Here is a 21,343-nt window from a genome sequence, read left to right on the forward strand (position 1 = left end):
TCACTGCGTTGTTCACACAGGGTCAGTCACGCCTTGAGGATGGACACTGCCATGACAAGTCTTCATACCAATCGTTTCTCTATTCATACGGTCGAACCTATTGTTTCTCTATTTATAGGGCTTCTTCTAAATTCTGCCTCTAGTTCCTTTTCGGGAGGCTTCAACTCTTTGGGATTGATTCCTAGAAACGATTTTTATAGAACTGTAATAATACATGATAATGAAAGAGCCTTAAGTGCTCACAGTTTAGAAACTGTGTTATAAAACACTCGCTTCTCACAGGCCCCAATTTTCACTGCCCTCCTACCTGGAATCATTATTTCCAAAATAAGTACTTCATCCCACAGCTCAAGGAGGATAACAATTATGCTTTTAGTCCCTTTATTTCTTCATCTCCTGAGCAGGAGTCAGGCAGATTAATAAGCTGGAATGGCAACCCCATCACGCCGGGCGCTCTGAGCTCTCAGCATCTCCACGGGAATTCCTGGCCTTCTGACACGCGTCACAGGATGGCGGAGGGGGATGGGCCCTTTCACCAGAAAGCCAGAATGAAACCTCGCGCGGTCAGTCCCTTCACAGAGAGAAGAGGGTAACTTCTCTTGTAAATGGCTTGTATAACTTCTAAATTGTGTGACTAGGTTGGGGAGATAATGTGTCACTTGGAAGCTTATCAGTAGAAGATAAATGAAGCGTTGGGATATCTATGTAGGAGAAAAGTAATCAGTGGCGAACCAGTTAAGTTGGGCTGATTCTGAAAAAGAAAAAAAAAAACAAAGGAAAAAATATGTTCTGACGTTAGTACAATATTCTGGAAAGAAGTCAGATGGAACATTAGCTCCTAAATCTTTTCGTAGCAAACACTAGAGGGAAAAAATTAGGTGGCTTTTAGGAAGGAAATAATAATTCATAATATAGCCTCGTCTGACTGGGACTCACTTCACTTGGTATGGTGTGAATAAAATGTTCAGTTTGCGAAGATTGCACAGATTTGGATGGTAGACTTTTTTTTTTTCTCCCCCGGAGACTGGAAGATGAAGTACTACAACATTTTCTGATTTTTGCATCAACTGGACATATGTAAACTCCTGACTGTGTGCATTGCCCAACATGGAATTACGCCAATGGGAGTGGGAAGCAAGAGTACAGGCTGGAACAGCTGTGAAAACTGGATCCACTGGGGGTGGGGTGGGAGGGTGGGGGGTGGTCAGCAGAAAAGAGCTCAGGGAGGGAAGGAAGGGGCTGGCCCAGTGCCCCCCACCCAAGTAATCCCAACGTTTTCCTTCCCTCTGGGGTTCTTACATCTTGATTCCTGATGCTTCTGTAATATGCCGCTCGTTTCTGTATAAATTTTGCCCGTTTTTGAATGTATGTATTTTTCTTGGCTTCCCCATATTGCAACAGAGACACTGTAATAATTGTATTAGGAAACCCGAAGGGAGAACCACAGGGAAGTAGAGTGTAGGAGTCACGAAAACATCTCGTTTTTCCAAGGGCTGGTTTCTGATCCCACGACGGCCAGCTGGTTTACCCACCTTGCCAGCCTCATTCTGGTCCATTTCTGAAGACGGTCGCTTCCACAATGCAGCCCCGCGCTTGGCTTTCTTCTCGGTACCTTGTCTCTATGTGGCCGATCCCACTAGCCAGAACCATTGTACCTTCCTCAAAGAAATCAGTACCAAAGCCCGTAGGTCAAGCTCAGTTCCTGTCACCTTTAGACTGGAGACACTTGATGTGCCTTCAAATGGCAGTGTTGTGGTGATCGATGCTATGGAGTGAGTCCTGTGAGACCCTGGATCTTATCAGGGGACCGTTCACCACCCCTGCCCCCATCATTTCAGGCTTAGCAGTGGGTTTTGGTCAGCTTGACCTTAGTCAGAGCCTCTAAGAAACAACCTTGGGGGCATAGAGTAGCTAAGAAGTCATTCTCCTTGGAGTGAGGGTGCAGAAGGAGAAGGAGGGAGGGAGTGGTTTGGGATTCAAAGGAAGTGGAGAATATTATCTTCCCCTCAGAAACCTATAGAAGCATGACAGTGTCTAGGAGACCGTGGGGTTAAGTGACCCTGACTCTAAGATATACATTGGCCGGGGACAAACACATGGTTTGGAATGGCACCGTCATGCGGCCAGCTGTCCTGGGGCTGGCGCTCCAGAGTGGGGGGCTTCCCCACTCTATGCAGTGGGCAGGACGAGCCAGTAGAGCACCTCATGTGGGTACTGCATGCAAAGCTTTCTGACAGCCAGTGCTCACATCAGCCTCCTGGTGTCTCCATTTTACAAATGGGAACAGATGTTGGCTTTAGCTAATATGAAGGAGCAAGGTCTAGGAGGCCTGGATAGGCCAGGCATTAACCCTTCAGTTGCTGGAAGAGGCTGGGACCCCTAAGGGGGATAGTGGTCCTCATAACCTGGGATAAATAATATAAAGTACAACGGCTGCACATCGTGAGAGCTCAGTAAGTATCGGTGGTTGTCATACATCAGTACTCTGAGCATCTTTCTCCTGACCTCCCTCCTTCCGCCCTCCCTCCCTCCTTCCTCCTTCCCTCCCGAGCTCCTTCCCTTCCTTCCACATATATTTTGAAGACTTTTCGGTGCCTGGCTCTGGAAACACACCGATGAGTAAGTTTGTTTTCAAAGAGCTCACAGTCCAATCAGGGAGATGGAGACGTGTGGAGGGAAATGCTGGAGATTGGTACAGGAGCGGTGTGAGCCTGATGGCGGAGACCTCATCCGGTCTGGCTGGGAGTGGATTCAAGGAGTCCTTCTGGAGGGGACAAGCAGTAAACGAGGCTTGGGGAGTGAGAGGGAGATAAGAAGTAGAGACGATAATGTCTAATCTTAAAAAAAAAACACCCCAAAGCCTTCAAAGACCATCCATGTTCATGATGCTGGGTACAATGTCAGACTGAGAAAGACAAATACCATATGAGCTCACTGTATGTGGAATCTAAAAGACGAAAACAAAACTCATGGATTATAAAATAAGTACAACATCATGACTAATGTTAATAATGCCGTATGATATACCTGAAAGTGGCTAAGAGAGTAGATCTTACAAGTTCTTATCACAAGAAAAAGATTTGTAACTATGGTGGTGATGGATGTTGACTAGATATATTGCAGTCTTACTGTGGATCATTTTTCAATATATACAAATATCGAACCATTATGTTGTACACCTGCAACTAATTGAATTTTATGTCAATTTTATCTCAGAAAAAAAGAAAAAGCAATACAATTTTTCAAGAGAGGCCATGTGTAGTGTCCAGACATGGCCACAGGGTGGCAGGCAAAGCCCAGAATTTGGTGTGAACCTCTACTCCAGGAGACAAAAGAGACTCCACTCAGTGCAAAGCCAGAGCTTTCATGGACAGTCCAGGGACTGGGAGAGACCTTGCGGAGGGAGGCGTTGGCCCCAAAGCTTGTGTAGTGGGCAACTGAAGTGTTGATTGCTTCCCTAACTGAGGGGAGAATAATTTCTCCCCTGCGAAGGGTAGTGGTTGAAAAGAAAATAAAGGTATTAAAAGCAGTAAGAAAATGGAGCCTAATTTGACCTCTTTTGCTTTGGGAGCTAAAAGTCCAGATAGTGTGGGAAACAGTATCCTACTGAAGAGCTATAAGAGGAGTAATTGGGTCGATGGACGGTAAAGCCAAGGGAGATCACCTAGTATTTTTGTACTGGGTGTATGATCTGGGTGAATGACATGGACAGAGTTGGGCGGGGACAGACAGGGACGTACAGTGAGGGTGAGTGTTGGGGTTGGGGTGGAGGTGAGCCAGCACCTCTGACATGGTGATGCCCGTTGTGCAACCCCAGGGCAAACTCAAAACCGTGTCTGGCAGAGTGCTGGTGTCCAGCCAGAGAACAGCCTTAAGGGCCTGTCCCAGCTAGGAGGGTCTGCTGCAGTGTCAGGAGCTTGAGTTGGGGGTGGATGGGCTATGGAACCAGGATGACGAGAGCAAGGAGAAGATAAGACGGGTGGGAGAAAGGGCTGAGAAGTGCCACGAGCAGTGGCTGTGGCTGCTGGCTGGATAGTCAGTGTTCTCAGAAGCATGTACTATGGGTGCACCAGAGTCATGTAAAGGGCCCAGGACAGGGCAGGAACTGCGGCTGGAGATTGTCTGATTTGTCTTAAGCAACGCTAACTATTTCTAAAATGTCCAGATCCTATGTAGAGCCTTAGGTTCCACCTCAACAATACCCACGGACTGACCATCTTCATTTCCCATGTGTTCCCGTAGAAAATTATCTTCAACAATGGCAGCTCTAGAATTTCCATGTATGAAGAGCTCAGGGGCAGCAATCTAGCTCAGTGGTCATCAAAGTGGGGTCCCTGGGAACTTGTTAGAAATACAAGTACTTGGACCCCTTACCAGGTCTGCTGAATCAGTAATTCTTGAGGGTGGGTCCCAGCAATCTGTGTTTTAGCAAATTGCCTTGGATGCACACCAAAGCCTGAGAACCAACGAGCTAGTTGTGATGGCGGTGGTAGAAGTGGAGGCAGCAGCCATAGTACAGAGCAGTACAGTGTTTTTATTGACTTATATGGTATATCACACAATAATACAACGAGCAGCTTTCTATAATCACTTATAATTGCATATGCAGAAGTCAGAGCAAATGTTAATTGTCCTTATTGAAGAATGGTATAGTATTTTCATTTTATTTCTGTTGGAGGAGCTCGGGGGGTGGGGCTGATGGTAATTATGGGACTCAACTCTTGTAACTGACACGGCTCTGTACCATCTCTTGAATCTAATCCATTGTCTTTCTGGGGTCTTCTACCTAGTCCTGGCCTCTGCCCTCCCACAGGGGTCAGAGCTGGTTGGCTCTGCCCACTATAAGAGCTGGTTGGCTGGCCCACTAGCTTCTTTGCTTGCTCCAAATCACCCCTCCCCCCATCATCCTCATGTACCATCATCCTCCAACTCTAGTTTTTCTCATGACATATTTGTGCTTCAGAATCACAATTACTCCCCAACTTCTGCTCACCCAAGGTTTATCTGCCTGACCACAAGGGGCGCTTCCGCGTGGTCTTACTCCTTTTCTCCCTTGCTTTCGTCCAATACAATTGTCATCAGTCAAGCACATCTGCTTGATTCAGTAAACAGATATATCAACCCATTCTCATAGATTTGAAAAATTTCAAGTTAGACTAGAATTTAAAAATGATCCAGTCCAAAGCTCACCTACCTCTTGGAAACTTGAATCCTCTCTATGGCATCCCTGTCAGGGGGTCGCGAGCTCTCTTCAGGAACCGATCCAGGGGGGAAAACTCACCTTGGCGTGGAAAGCATTGGTGGTCATGGTCACAGTGAAGGACTGGAGTGTGTGTGTGTATGTTTGGGGCCTGAGACTCGCTCTATTTTTCCTTTTTGAGTGTATGTGATCCAGTCTTTGAATACGTCTGCTATATTACTTCGTCCCCAATATGTTAGCCATTGGTCCACCAGTGGACTCCCTGACGATACCTTAAGTAGCTTCTAGGAGCTTGTGGATGATATGTAACCCAGATGTCAGCTGGAGGCTCTTGGTCCATTGAGATCTAGGTAAATAGGCTCAAATCGCTATTGTGTGTCCTTTGGAAGTTCAGAATAGTCCTCACTGTTTCTGTGAATACCTGGGATGACCTAATATTCTTCTTGCTTTGACTTCCTACCTCTGTTGATTGTTTCCCTCTATATGCTCCCAACAATCTTCATATCTCCTCTGACATAGACTCAGACGTGGGACAAAGCCCGTTCTTTTTGTCTTCTTCTGGAGTAACCAAAAGGCCATTGGTTAAAGCAGAACTTGACCAAAGATTAGGGATGTCCAAGAGCGATCACAATATGCAATTGCATGCAGACAATTTAAATTCGTCGTTTTGTTCTCCACAGCCCTTTCATCCATCCACCACCAATAATTTTTTTAAAGACCACTTTGCCCATGCAGCTCCTGTACTACCACCCCTCGATCTTCCTCTCTCTGCCCTCCTCCATTCTTCACCCTCTACTTCCACTTCCCTTTTAGGAATAAAAGGACGCTCCTCCATTTCTCAGGCAGAACAGCTTGATCATCACACTAGATGTGTTGGTGTCTGCTGACACCTTTACCTGCAGCATCTCACCTCTACCTTCAACTTGTTTGTTTTCTCCTACATGTAGACTAATTTCTTCTTCTTTAATGGGAATTGTGGTCCAGCCTGTTGAGATAACTACAGATATGTACTCCTTGCTACATGTTATACACATATATTTAAAACTATGATTAAAATTTTTTTGCGTGTAATGTGACCTGAGGGAGGACATAGAAGGCAGGGATTGGCTATTGCATAGCAATTCCCTCTCATGTGTACTCCTTTGAATAAGGTTAGGATGAAGTTTCTGGTACCTGCGAAAGGTGGGCTAGGATAACCTGAAAACTCTCCCATTTTTTTTTTTATAAGCACGTAGAAATGCTGAGTAAAATATTTTAAAAACTACTTTAAAGTGCATAAACTTGCAATAAAAGAAGGGGATTCTGCAGGTGGCAGAAATGGAGGAGGGATTTAACATCAGTATAGCAAGCTGTAAACATGCCTGCTGACTCTGCAGTTATACTGTGTGGACGAGTTGCTGCTAAGTCCATGGGATCTAGTAACATATGTCTTACCATCCACATGGGAAAAGCAGTTGAGGTCTTGGACTGTGCCGGGTGAGGAGTTGAGACTTCTGCCTGAGCTTGGACTCTTGATTGGCAGATGGCCTTTTCCAAACATGTTTGCAACTGTATATCCCACCCCAAGTGCTCTTCTTGCAGTGTGATGTTGACAAGCCTCCCACTGAGATGTGAAACCTATGTTCTCTCCCCTTCAATCTGGGTAGCTTGTCACTGTGGCAGAAACGATACTACTTGACTTGGAAAGTTAGGTGATCAAAGGTAATGCAACTCCCACCTGGGGCCTGTTGGGATGCTTGTTCTGGGAACACAGTCATCATGCCATGAGGAAATAGACACCATATGGAGAGTCCACCACTGGAACCTTTCCAAAGTGCGGGTCTGGGAGTGAAATAAATGGTTGTTGTTTGAAGACAGTAACTTGGGGTTGACTTGTTATGTAGCAATAGATGACTGGAGCAAAGGGCTACATTTTTAATGAAACAGTGATCTGCAAAACAAAATACAGTTGACCCTTGAATAACACGGGTGCTAGGGGTGCCAATTCCCATGCAGATGAAAAATTTGTGTATAACTTTTGACTCCTCCAGAATTTAACTACCCTCAGTATCTACAGGGGATTGTTCCAGGACCCCTCCAGATACCAAAATCCATGGATGCTCAAATCCCCTATATAAAGTGATGTAGATAATGCATACAGTTGGCCTTCTGTATTCATGGACTCACAATGAGGATTGAAAACAGTACAGGTACTTATTGAAAAAATTTCCTGTATAAGTGGACTCATATAGTTCAAACCCATGTTGTTCAAGAGTCAACTGTACGTTCGTAAGCATAGGGAGGTAACAGGGAAACTTGCTTGCCTCTTCTGGGTCTTGGAGAAAAGTATCTCCTGGGCAACTGAAACTACCTGCATGGTTTAGGAACTCTTTCAAACTAAGAAATTAATGAAAATTGGTTCTGTCATAATCAAATAGAAAAACATGGCAGACTCATATGAAAAAATATTCTGAAATACAGCCCAAGTCATAAGGTATTCTCAGAGAGAAAACAAGACCCACTAAATATAAGCTCACAGTCAAAATTAAAAAAGAAAATCCATAGGGGACAGCAATTCATCACGACGAGCAAGAGTCAATGAGTGCAACAAATAGAGAATTAGAATCCTAAGACCTGGAGATAATATAATGACAAGCTGAAAGCAAACAAACTCAAAACTCAGTCTATTTAAAAATGATTAAAAACGTAAAATAAATTGAAACTCTAAGAAAGAAATAAGACATTTTGAGGAAGAAAAGGAAGATTTTTAAAAGAACCTATATATATTCAAGAAACGTAAAAGGTAGCATTAAGAAAAAAATCAAAAACCAAAACAGAAACAAAACACAGCTTACCCAACTGTGTTGGATAGGACTGAAAAGGGAAATAATGAACTGGAATGTAAGTCTGAGGAAATTCACTAGAATGCAGCACAGGTGAACATGAAAGCATGGTTAGGCAACATGGGAGAGTCAATGCGAAGGTCCAACATACATCAAATAGGAATTGTAGAATGAAAGACCATAGAGCATATGAGAAAACTACTAACTAAAAATGTAATGGCTGAGGATCTTCCAGAATTGATTAGTGATATGAATCATCAGATTGAAGAATCATACCTGGTTTCAAGCAGGAAAATAAAAATTAACCAACTGCTAGACACATTATAGTGAAACTGCAGAATATAGATTACCCACTGTGTCTGAAGCTGTGATTTTAGTTCTTCTATATTAAAAGAACCTCGAATTTTAGTGGGGCCCGTGTCCCCATAGCTCCAAGTAGAGTGCATTCCCAAGGTTCTCGTGAAGCTGGGGTGTGACCATGTAACTAAGTTCTGGTGAATGGAATGTAAGCAGAACTGTCAGGGGAAGGTTTCTGGAGACTTTCTTGAGGCTCTTATGTACCATTTATTCCTTCTCTCCCTTGCTGCTTGGAACACAAATGTGGTACTTAGAACTCGAGTTGCCATCTTGGACCCCAAGGATAGTGGCCACCTCTAAAGAAGGGTTGGTAGAGTGGGAATCTGAAGATTTTGTGGAACAGATCTGCTATATTAGCCCTGAAATACCTATCTCCAGAGTTTTACACAACAGAGACGTAAACTTTTCCTTTGTTTAATCTCTTGAGAGCTTGAGTCTCTGTTACTGAAACATTTTTAATCCTAACTGATGCATCTACAGAGGAGTAACTATTGGATTGACTGCAGACTTCTCAGTAGTATATGTAGAAGTCAGAAGATAAACTGAATAATATTTGTGAAGTTATGAGGGAAAAGAACCATCAGGCTGGAATTCTGTACTCAGACAAATATCATTCAAGAGTCAGGCCAAACTAAAGACATTTTTCAGGCAAACACATTCTGAGAAAATTCGCTGCACATGTATGTACACATGTCCTTGCTGAGAGAATCACTAAAGGATATATTTTAGGAAGAAGGCAGTTGAACCCAGAAATAAGAAATAATACAGGAAAAAATCATGACCCATTATTTTATGTGTTTAACAATTAAAAATTAAAAAGAATATTCGAGTGATTGCTGTAGATATAGACAAGATAATTTTAAAATTTATTTTGAAAGCCAAAGGAACTAGAATAGCTAAAATGATTTTGAAAAAGAAGAATAAAGTATAAGGAACCAGTCCATTCAATTTCAAAACTTCATGCATAGCTACAGTAGTAAAGACTATGAGGTACTGGTGAAAAAATAGATCAATGGAACAGAACAGAGAAGCCAGAAATAGACATACACAAACATGCCCAACTGATTTTTGACAGAGGTGCAAAAGCGATTCAATGGAGGTAGTATGGAGTTTTCAACATCTGGTGCTGGAGTATTTGGACATTGATAGGCAAACATATGAACCTCAACCTAAGCTTCAAACTTTATATAAAAATGGACTCAAAGTGGATTATTGACTTAAATATAAAATGTAACACTACAAAACTTTTAGAGGAAAATAAAAGGAGAAAAGCTTTGGAATATAGGGCTAGGAAAGAAAGAGTTACCACCAAAAACATGATCCACAAAAGGAAAAAGTTGATAAATTGGACTTCACCAGTATTAAAAACCTTTGTTCTGCCAAAGACCCCATTAAGAGGTTGAAAAGATAAGGTACAGAGTGGGAGAAATATTCGCATATAATGCTGCTATCTACAATATATAAAGAAGTCTCAGAATTCGAAAGTGAAAAATAAACAGTCCATTCAGAGTATGGTGAAAAGACATGGACATACATTTTACCAAAGAAGATAAACAGATGACAAACAAGCCCTTGAGAAGATGTTCAATTTCACTAGCCATTAAAAAATGCAAATTAAAATCACAATGAGATACTGAGACACACCTATCAAAGTGGCTAAAATAAAAAAATAGTGATCACACCAAATCCTGGCAAGGATGCAGACAAACATATATTCTAAAAATCTTGGCCAAAAAAAAACACACACAAAAAAACTAAATGTACAGCTACCATATGACCCAGCAATTACACCCCTGAACATTTCTCCACGGAAACGAAGACTTATATTCACACAGAAACCTGTACCTGCGACCTCACACCTATTAAGATGGTTAGTATAAAAAGAAAAACCAAAAGATATAAAAATGTTGGCAAGGATTCGGAGAAATTGGAAACCTTGTGCACTGTTGGTGGGAATATAAAATGGTACAGCCACCATGGAAAACAGTTTGATAGTTCCTCAAGAAATTGAAAATAGAATTACCCCTTTATCCAGCAATTCCACTTCTGGGGATGTACCTCCAAAAATTGAAAGTCGGGGCTTGAACAGATATTTGTACACTCATGTGCATAGCAGCATTATTCGCAATAGCCAAAAGGTAGAAGCAACTCAAGAGTCCCTCAATGGATAAATAGGTAAACAGAATGTGGTATACACATACCATGGAATATTACTCAACATTAAAAAGGAAGGAAATTCTTACACATGCTAACAACATGGATGAACCTTGAGGACATTTTTCTAAGTGGAATAAGCCAGTCTCAGAAAGACAAACATTATATGATTCTACTTTTATGAGGTACCTAGAGTAGTCAGACTCGTAGAGACAGAAAGTCTCTGTGGTTGCCAGGGGCTGCGAGGAGGCAGGAAAATAGTTTAAAGTGTACACAGCTCAGTTTTGCAAGATGAAAAGAGTTCTGGAGTTGGATGGCGGTATAACGAAGTGAACGTACTTAATGCCACTGAACCAAACACTTAAAAATGGTTACGATGGTGAATTTAATGTTATGTGTATTTTACTACAATTTAAAAAACTCTGTACGTGAATATTTACAGAAGATTTATTCTTAATTGCCCCAAATTGGAAACAACCCAGATGTATTTATCCAGTGCCTGGTGAAACAAACTGAGTCACATTCATACCATGGGATACACTACTTGACAGTACAAAGAACAACCTATTGATCCAGGCAGCAACCCAAATGAATCTCCAGAGAATTATGGTGAGTGAAAAAGCCAATCTCGAAAGGTTCTATACTATATGATTCCATGTATATGGTATCCTTGAAATGACAAAATTATAGAAATGGAGAACAGATTAGTGGTTGTCAGGAATTAAGGAGGGAGTGGGGTGGGAGGGAAGGGGGTGTGGCTCTAAAAGACCACGTGCAGGATCTTGTGAAGGCGGTGGTTGGCGTCAGTGTCAACATCCTGTTTGGAATACATTACAGTGTTTCAAAATTGTTACCATTGCGGGCAACTGGGTAAAGGATATGTGGGATCTTTGTGTTATTTCTTACAAGTGCATGAGAGTTTATAATTTTCTCAAAATGAAAAGTTGAATGAAATATGCAAACCTTCAGTGACTTCTGATGGCCCCCAGAATAAAGCCAAAGTCCTCTGCACACAAAACCCTTCAAAATCTGGTCCCAGCTGACCTCTTCTGTCATTCTAAGTCATCATTTAGGTCCCAGAAGAACAAAACTAGTTCCCTCTGCTTGAAATGTTCTCTCCTTTTGCTGATCACCAAGCAAACCTATTCATCTTTTAAAACTCTGGTCAGAGGCCACCTTTTCTATAAAAGCCTGACCTGACCCCCAGGACAAACTTATCACTCCCTCCTTTGTTCCTCATCTATATATTTCTATACACTTATATTATTACTTCCTTCACACTGTATTATAAATATCTCTTTAATGACTGTCTCCCTCCTAGATTTTGAGTTCCTTGCAAGCGGAAACTGTGTGTAAGTGTTCAATAAATGTTTTATCAATTGGGCTGAAAACAGCGAATGGACCTGTTCCAGAACAACTCCAAACAAAGGGGAAAGCCAATTCATCCCCTGGACAGTTCTTAGAGATTCATACTCATTTATTTTAGAATAGAAGAAGTCAGATGCATTTTAACTTGTGGGACTCCCATGCTTTACCAGTCACAACTTCCTACTATACCTTCCTTTCAACAAATATTTATTGAGCACCTACTGTGTGCTAAGCACTATGCTTAACCCCCGTCCCTGGATAGGCAAGTGGATGGAGGTGTTGCAGTGCTTCCTGCCATGGTGTGCTTTAGGCCTTGGCCAAGCCTTAGGTCGAAGCGAAGCGCAGGGTGGACACGTCCAATCTTGTAGGTTGTGAAATGTGCAACTGTAGGGGGCATCATCCTGCAGGCTGAGCTATGTCGTGCAGTCCTGGAGACTCTGCTGAAATTCTCACGTTTGAAGCTGCAACCCTTTGAACCTCTGAAAGAATTGCCAAACTAGTTTTCAGGTCAGTAAATTTTATGAAGCTAGGTTTCCTAATCAAGATACAAAGGAGGTCAAGATGTGAAGCCAATTGGGTGAGAAGCTGAAGAAAACCCATGCAAAATACAACTGAAGCACGTGGTAGGAAGAAAAGACTGATAAGATATTCATCCAAGTGTTTAATGTGGTTTCTACAGCCTCAGAAGTAGGTGTCTTAGAAGCAGATAAAAGGGGTAACCTTGAAAGGACATTTTGGGTGCAGGAGTGTAAAAATGAATGTCACAGTTCTTTCCCTAAAGGAGTTTACCATTAATAAATAATCTATTGTCTTTATTTTATTACCAGCCATGGTTAGTTTGGGCCAAAATTAGAAAGAGCTCTTATCCGTGACTAATATATTACCCAGAAGCCACTGTTTTTCTGGAACTCTTGATCAAAACTCCAAATCTCCAAGCAATTGCTTTCACATACTTTTATTTTTGATCACAGCACACATACCATTCAGACATGTCTCGGATGAATGTGGCACGTTCTTCCAAATGCTCAGAGCACTTTCATACATACTATATTACCGAATTCACTCCCACCAAGTTGTTATAATGAGGTTGAAAATCAGTCCTGGAACTTCCCAAAGGAACGCTATGAGTCATCCAGCAGATGGTAAGATTTGGATTTTGCATGCTTTGCAGACATTAGCATAGGTAGTTGTGCGGTGAAAAATTTTCACTTAGTGATGGGGGAGGTGGTGTGTGAATTAGTGAAAGTCTAAATTATGAAAAACTTAAAAAACAATTCTGCTAACTCTTCGGTACGTAACTTACCCTCACCGTTCGAGTGTCTGTCAAGTAGATTTCACTCTTAATAGATGGGCCGCTCTTTTAATTAGCAGACTAAATGAAAGCTGTCACCGTTCTTCAAAACAGCCTGCCTTTAGTCTTATCTACATCATTACTCTGCTGAACAGACTCATTCTTTTGATGTATGTCGGAGGGTAATCGCGACCCTTCCTGTTGGAATTGATGGTCTCACTCCATGGTGATCCACTGATGAATTTCTAAATAGACTTTGAAAACTATGGAGGGGCTGTGCCCACCAATTGCGTAAGACAGAGACAAGACATTGCTCTGCAGCAGGTTGGGCACCCTTGCTCCTGCTTACTCTTTAGGCTTGGGTTATGTGTATCTTCATGTGCTAACCAGCTGTTTGGATACGAATGTCCGTCTTACTCTCGGTTCTTTCTGCTGAATTTACTCGGCAGCCCAGGTAGCCAGTGAGTGAAACCTAGGGAGACCTACGTGCCTTGCCTTTTGGAAAACAAGCTTTGTATGAATCTTTTTGCATTCCAGAGTCATTAAACTAGAGTTAAATCCAAAATAAAACCCAGAAAAACAAAACAAAACAAAATCAGAAACAACCTCTAACATATTTGAGAATTTAGAATATGTTATCAAAAATCAAGTTGTATTCTTACATTTCCATAGGGAACCTACCACCCTCCCCAGTTCCTTGGTGTGTGTGATATCTTAAATAGAGTTAAATTTTTAAATCTTTTTGAAATTGCAGGAGGCAGAATTTCTGAAAAGTTTCTAAAACTAAGAATTATTAAATCAAAAAGAACAGAACAGGGCCTATGGGAGTGATTTAAATATATTCAAAACATTATTGATCCTTAATTTTTTTCTATCATTATTGTTTTATTTTAGTGAGAATAAAATTCTCCATCTGGCTTTTATTAGGTTCATTCCTGACCTTTATACCACAGCCCAATTTTCCTACCTACTGGGAATTTTAGGAGTCTTATCCTCCCAGAAGGAGAGGATATCTACAAACCCATGTCACAGATGTTTTGAGAACCATTGATGGTTTCCAAGAATTAAAAAAAACAAACAAACAACAAAACCACAAAACTTTTCCGGAGAATTAATTCTCTTCTTTCCTCTGTGCTTTGCAGGATTCTACCTTGTCAGCCTTCAGCCAGCATCGTCTTTGTGTATTTTTTTTTCCTTTAAATCAGGAGCCAAGTTGATAAATCACTTGTCAGATTTAAATGGGATTACCTCAACACCTTGGGCTCCTCCTGCCAGCAGTCTATCAGACTGCCACCATCAGACACATTTCAAAATGATTCTGTAGTTATTTCGGATTCAGATTTTTCTCATCTCATTTTCTTGCTTTCTTGTCTTTTCTCAACCCATTAAACTCGCCTTGCATTATTCATCTCCCCCTGCAGCCTGAACTTCCTTCTTTAAAGGAAGCTTCAAACTGCTTTCATGCAAGAGGACTAAGCAATGTCAAGGCTCCCCCTAGTAGCAGATAGGGTGCATTTTATTTCGTATGTAAAAGGACGCGTGTTTCGTAGTAGAAAATGTGGAACATTCTTCTTGAGCTACACTATGTGTATGTTTGTCATCTAGAAAGTACAAATGGCGTGACGTATCACCCTGAGCCCTGGATCAGGAGAATGAGAATTTGGAGTCAGAGTAATATGTTATTTTCTAACTCCATGATCCGTGCTATCTGATCTCTTGGAAGCTTAATGTCCTAGTGTTCAATAATGTTCCCATAATACTGACTTCAAAGGGTTGATTTGATGATTAAATAAGGTAACACAGGCGAAGAAGCCATCATGACAATGCGTAACACATAGCAAGTACTGAACAAATGTTTGTTCCATCCAAATCCGAGCGCTTGTTCTCTTAATAAGCTCAGTGGTATGGATGCCGCTACCGGAGTTTATGACCCTGAAGATTTAGAATCAATCTGGAGGGCTCATAGGAAGTTGTCTTTATCAAGAGAAGGGAGCGGATTTATGGCAGGGACAGAGATAACAGGAAAGGACAATGTATTAGGCATTGAATGAGAGTCAGGAACAAGTCAAAGGAGAGAGGACGGCTGGGGTGGGGAAGGGAGGGTGTGAGCAGAGCAGATGAGGTAGAGCGGGCTGAACGGAGTTGCTCGTTTCCTGCACCTGAGTCACATTATTTTTGGTGCCCTGAAGGCTTAGCTTATCTGTGATTTCCCTCATGGGGTTTTAGATTTTATTGAGAGAGACCTGTGTGACTCTATCTGTTTACATATTTTTGCTTCTATTTAGTCAGAAGAATTTCATGCTTTCAAAATCACCTTAAAATAAATCAGAGCAGGGGAATTTTTACTTTTCATTTTGTCAGAACTCACCATTTCAGTGTCCCTGGAGAGTGCTCTGCCCACGTTTGTGGAGAATCAGAGGTAGGTTTCCTTCCCCCTCCCTCAGAGTTCAAAGCGGAGAGTACCCCCAAAGGCTCACATCAAATTGAGTTGGGATGAGCCACACAGGGGGCTGTTGTGATCCTCCTAAGGCAGGAATGAATAGCAGATGGGATTCTGATTGTATTTTCTAGGGCACAAAAACTGTGTGGAAACTATATGTTGCATACACCTTGAGCCCAGCTGCACATCCTCTTGGCTCACTTTTTAAGCTCCAGCCATCCTGCTTTCCCTTGATTTTTGTCCTAGGGATTCTCTGATGATATGGGAACTGCCCCACAGTCATTTGTAGTAGACACAGAAGGGTTAGGGAATTAATACCCTCCCTCCACTGGAGGTATCAGAGCCTGCAGGTAAATGTTCCCTCTTCCATTCCTCAAGGGGATACTTCTGAGCATCACCCACAGCTCCTTTGAAGATCTCTGATAGCAATGATCCGAGCAATGGGAGGGAGGAATTAGGATTGTTTTGTTATTATCAGGTAGTCACACTACCTGTGAAGTGGCATAGTGTTATTTGAAAGTGGCCTTGGATTGGCTGTCAATGTATATTGTGAACTCTAGGGTCAGCACTAAAAAAAATAAAAATAATAAAAGAGCTATAACCAATATGCTAACAGAGACAATTGAATCGTATCACGTGCTGGATTAAAACCACAAAAGGCAGAAAAACAGTAGAAACAAGACAAAAATAGAAACAAAAAACAAGAGCAACAAATAGAAAACAGTAATGAATATGGTAGATATTAATCCAATTATATCAATAATTATTTGGATGTTAATGGATTAAGTACACCAGTTAAAAGACAGATTGTGAGAGTGGATCAGAAAACAAGACCCAACTATAGTTGCCTACAAGAAACCCACTTTAAAGAGGACTCATAGATTAAAAGTGAATTGATGGAGAAAAATATACCATGCTGAAACTAATTAAAAGAGAGCAAGAGTAGCTAGCTATATTAATTTCAAACAGAGCAGATTTCAAATCAAGGAGAGATATCAGGGATAAAGAAGGTCATTACATAGCACCACTAGATATGGCTAGGCTAATTATAGGAGAACTTAAGGGGAAACAGCAGATGTTGATTGTGAACAGCATGAGAACTTTGATATTGCTAAAGGATAATTTAAAAAAATTCATACAAATACACAGTAAATATGTGTCAAACAACTTATTTAACTCATTAATTGATGAAGAAACCAGTAAGATGTTACAACTTGGTTGAAGGAGAATCCAATGAGCAGACAAATATACAAGTCCATCAGGAATACTGAAGTGAATTTGCTACATAGATGTAAAACTGGCAACATTCATCAGTATCTACAAGGCGATAACTAATTGTATTCCATTGAATACAATTTACGTTTCTATAAACAAGAATCATTTGCATTACTATCAGTTTTCTCCAATTTACAGAACTGTAAAATAACTCCAAGATAATGAAAAATGAGATAACCAAGATGGACGACTAGATAGGATACCCTCCAAACTTTTTGCCCATTTCCAAGTCTTTAACCATTTTTCTTGACGATGTTTATGGAGAGGATGGGAATGAGGGGTGGGGAAAAAGAGACTCATTTTTCCAAAAACTGGCCCTAGTTAGAACCCATCAGTAGCTTCCTTGCGATTTTTTCTACCTCTCCAAAGCTTCTTTAGGGCAGGGATGGCGTAGTAATAAAGGTTTCTGTATGTCTAGAAGCATCCAGCACAGAGCTCTGAGGTGCTCAGCATTGTATTAGAGTATTGGGGACACAAACATAAGTCAGTGCATTCGTCCTCCAGGCATATCCAGGATTCTTAAGACTTTCCATTTTGTGTTGTGTTGTTCACCTAAAGCAGATGTTGTCAATAATTTACCTTCTGAAAGAGATGGAAACAGAAATAAGCAAAAATCTCCTCACAATGCCCCATGGTATACCAGCTTCCTGGATCTCTCTGGGGTTTGTGCCTTAGGGCCAGGTCATAGGTGAGACCTCACTAATGAGCTGTTATAATTAAATTCTCCCGGATGGAGCCCAAGTTTTACTTAATTATGGCTTTTATCAAATCAGATAATTGGCTGGAACATTCCAGAACAGACCTGGAGCTTTGATAGATTTTCTTTAAAACATTTATTTAGTTTTCTTATTATTATTTGGGTTCGGTGAGAAGGGTAATTTTTTTCACTTTATCATGCTGTGAAATTTTTTTTTATCTTAGTCATGATAAAAGTGTTTATTGAAATACAGTGTTCTCATTTGAATCACATATTTCTCATCTGCAGGCTTCCTCTTCATGAATATGGAGAGGATCTTTGTCTATATTTTCTATCTTGAAATGTAGCTTTTCAGAACATGGTTCAACTATGGGCCCATAAGCTGCCCTGTCCCCAGGATTTTCTAATGGCATCACAGTCTACCTGGCTGCCTAATAGGAACCGTAATCCATCTTGACACTTCTCCCTTCTCTATCTTCAGTTACCAAATCTGATGAACTCTACTCGCTTATCTCCTAAAACTACCCTTTCATTATCACCGGCCTTTCCCAGACCCCTCATTTTCTCATGACTGATTTGCCTTCTAGCTGGTCACCTCAGTTCTAGGCTCACGTACACCTTCCGGCTGCAGCATGGATAACTGTATTGCTGGTTCCCAACATTTTCTTGAGCTAAGACTTCCCCCCTTTAAAGTTAAAAAACAAATTACCGACGATCCCATGAGAGTAATTGTTCTCTGGTCTCTCAAAGGTTAAGAGAAACTCGGCGATTTCCATTTTTTGACTTTCCCAGAATATTTAAAAAAATGAAGAGACGCCAAAATAGCTTACAAAAATTGTGTGTTTTAACTGTTCACAGTTAACAAGTTTATAATTTTAACATGAGAGAAGTATGCAATGTAATTATGTCTTTCATGAGAAGACTGAAGGATTTATTGAAATATCAATTCCTAGTGCTTACAGATGGCACCATTTGGATATGGGGAACACCTTTATATTATGTGATGAGCATACGTGTAGCATTTAGGAATGCATTTGGCTACAAACAACCAAAGACCTAAGAATGTAATAAGTAGGTATTTGTATGTCTCACATCAAGAAATCTGGAGATGGGGGAGACCAGGCATGCTGTTCAACTGTGCTGTCAGGGACCCAGGTTCTTTCTTCCTTTCCACTTTGCCATATGCAAGATGTAGGCTTTTGTTATAATGCTTGCCACCCTGTGGTTACAAGACGGCTGCTATAGCTCTTCCACTATGCCCTACTTCCAGCAGGAAGAAGAAAGAAAGGCAAAGGGTAGAAAAGGGAAAAGCCACATTTAAAAGCAAAAATGTTTTTCTCCTGTCAAAACTTTACTTTCTTATTCAAAAAGAGATACTAGCCCCAGGAATTTCCACCTCCGTTTCATTAGCCAAGATTATAACATATGGTTAGCCATAGCAGTAAGGGAGGCTGGAAAATTGAGTATATTGTTTTCTAGCCTTTTTAGAAGTAGAAGGCAAATGAAAAGAGAGTTGGGAATGAATGTTGAGTGAATCCTATTTGTAGCTTTTAACCAGTCTTCTTTGAAACTTACCAGTGTATCTTTGTAGTTGTTGGTACAACTTCTGGAGGTGTTATCATCTGTCCACTTGGGACCCCAATGGAGAGATAGCTTAGGTCACGTGACCCTTCTGATTTACTGACTGAGAAAGTACTGAAAAAGCTGTTATGTGCATGAATTTGTAGTTTATTAATCACATCTCTATAGACTTAAAACATAGTCATATATATGTAAGACTTTGTTACTCTGTCTACAGATAAAATGGAGCATAGACCCCTTCATAGCACCCTACTGTTCCTCACAGGTTCACTACTCTACAGCGTGCCGGTTTCCTTTCTGAAACACAGATATATGGTCATGTCACCACAAACTTGCTTAAAAATCTTTAGTTCTTTTTTGCCTACAGAAGAAATTCTGAAATGATTAGCATGGGATTTAAGGCACTTTACAACTGGCCCAACCAACCCTTGGCCTTATCTCTGCCCCATCTCACTTTGCTCCAGCCGTAACAAGCTGCTTTGTTATGCCTCTGGGCCTTTGCACGTGCTGTTTGCACTGGACGTTCTTCTCTCTCTTCCCCATCTGCTGAAGACCTGCTTTAGGCCCATATTAGATGTCACGCTGTCTGTGTAGCTTTCCCCAGGGCCCTGAGGTGGAGTGGGTGAGCCCTGCTGTGCCTCCTAAAGCACTTTATTTGCTCCCTTTATGGTGCATTGCCCATTTATTGTGATTGCTTATGAGTTGACTAGTTCCCAAGGGAAACATTCTCATCCATCTTTCTATTTCTAGAGTCCAGAATAGAACCTGGAATATTGAGGGAATTACTATGTGTCTGCTGAATGAATACATGAAAGAATAAAGGAACATGGGCAGGGAGTTTATTGTAAGGCCTTCACTTAGATCAAATTTAAAAAAATAGACTGCTGCTTGTTCTTCCTTCTAGAACAGACCTTAACTAACATAGAACAGACCTTCGTTAACATAAAACCAGACCTCTGCTAATAGGATCAGACCTTATTAAGATATATGTTTAATACTTAAAAAAAACAAAAGCTGCCTTGCATTTCAGGAGTTGGAGGGGTCTGTTTCCTGCCACTAAGGTGCTTTACTTTTCTCTTGATTGCCAGAAAAGCATTTTGGATGTGGGACACCCCCCATGGGGTCAGTCATGACCGTGGTGTAAGGACCGTGAACAAGAGTCTTTATTGTGGTTTCTCCAGGAAGGAACGGGCAAGGCAGGCTGAGCGCGCTTAGGATTGGCTAGTTGGAATAATTTCAGTGGCTCTGGGGCAAAGGGGGCTGTCCCTAGTTGTCTAGTAGCTACCCTGGTGTGATGGGAGCAGGTAGGTAGTGGTCTGGGATGTGAAAGCTAGGTAAGGGAGTGTAAGCTAGGTTGGGAATGTGGGCTCTGGTTTCGTCAGTTTGTATTTGAAAAGCATGACCCTGGGAGGAAGACGCTTCCTGAAGAGTTGAGGGAAGGGAGGAGGCAGGAGATGAGGGAGGCAGGAGGACAAGTCCAGGTGACTCAGGTTGTTATTGGATTGTCCAGAACAAGGCCTGTCTGGGACGTGCATGTAGGACAGATGTTAAAGCATCACGTTTACAGAAGTTAGAAACATGTTTAATACACTGGGGTTATGTGTTTTGGGGAGGAAGACCACAGAGGTAAAGTGCCGTTTTCATATCAAAGGTACATAATATCAATGTAACTTATCACTGTTGATATCGACCTTGGTTACCTGGCTGATCGGGCCCTATTTTGTGACATCATATTTATTTCGTGTCTGCCCTTGACATTCATCTTATATGTTTGAAGTGTTTGTAGGGCAGGATATCCGTAAACACGCAGCGTAATTTTCCCTGCGTTTTGATTTTCCAGGAGAAGGAACCTGCCTATTGTGAGTTCTCCATAGAGTTGGGGCCCTCTCTGAGGTGGGTGACTCCACAGAATGGAGTCTTGAAAACCTGGGCCTTAGGTGAGCTGAGTGCATTGGCCAGACTTGTGTCTGAACATCCTTACTGTTCTCTAAAATGGTAGTCCTTTGTATTGAATTTGTATTGTTCTCTAAAAGGTAGTCCTTCCAGCTGCTGAATAAATATATAAGTAAATACCTACAGCTCTATCAGAAGTTGATCGCCACTGAACGAGACAGGATATATAGTATCCATAATACTTAACTATAAGTCGAAATATTTA

General features: G+C 41.4%; 1 protein-coding gene across 4 annotated transcripts in view; it reads left to right on the top strand.

Moving 5' to 3' along the window:
- PDE1C (phosphodiesterase 1C) overlaps positions 1-21,343 on the top strand; it is a 424,317-nt gene that overhangs the window by 70,740 nt on the left and 332,234 nt on the right. The gene's annotated exons all lie outside the window — the stretch shown is intronic.

Source organism: Rhinolophus ferrumequinum, chromosome 20 (genome assembly GCF_004115265.2).
Source record: "Rhinolophus ferrumequinum isolate MPI-CBG mRhiFer1 chromosome 20, mRhiFer1_v1.p, whole genome shotgun sequence".
NCBI lineage: Eukaryota > Metazoa > Chordata > Mammalia > Chiroptera > Rhinolophidae > Rhinolophus > Rhinolophus ferrumequinum.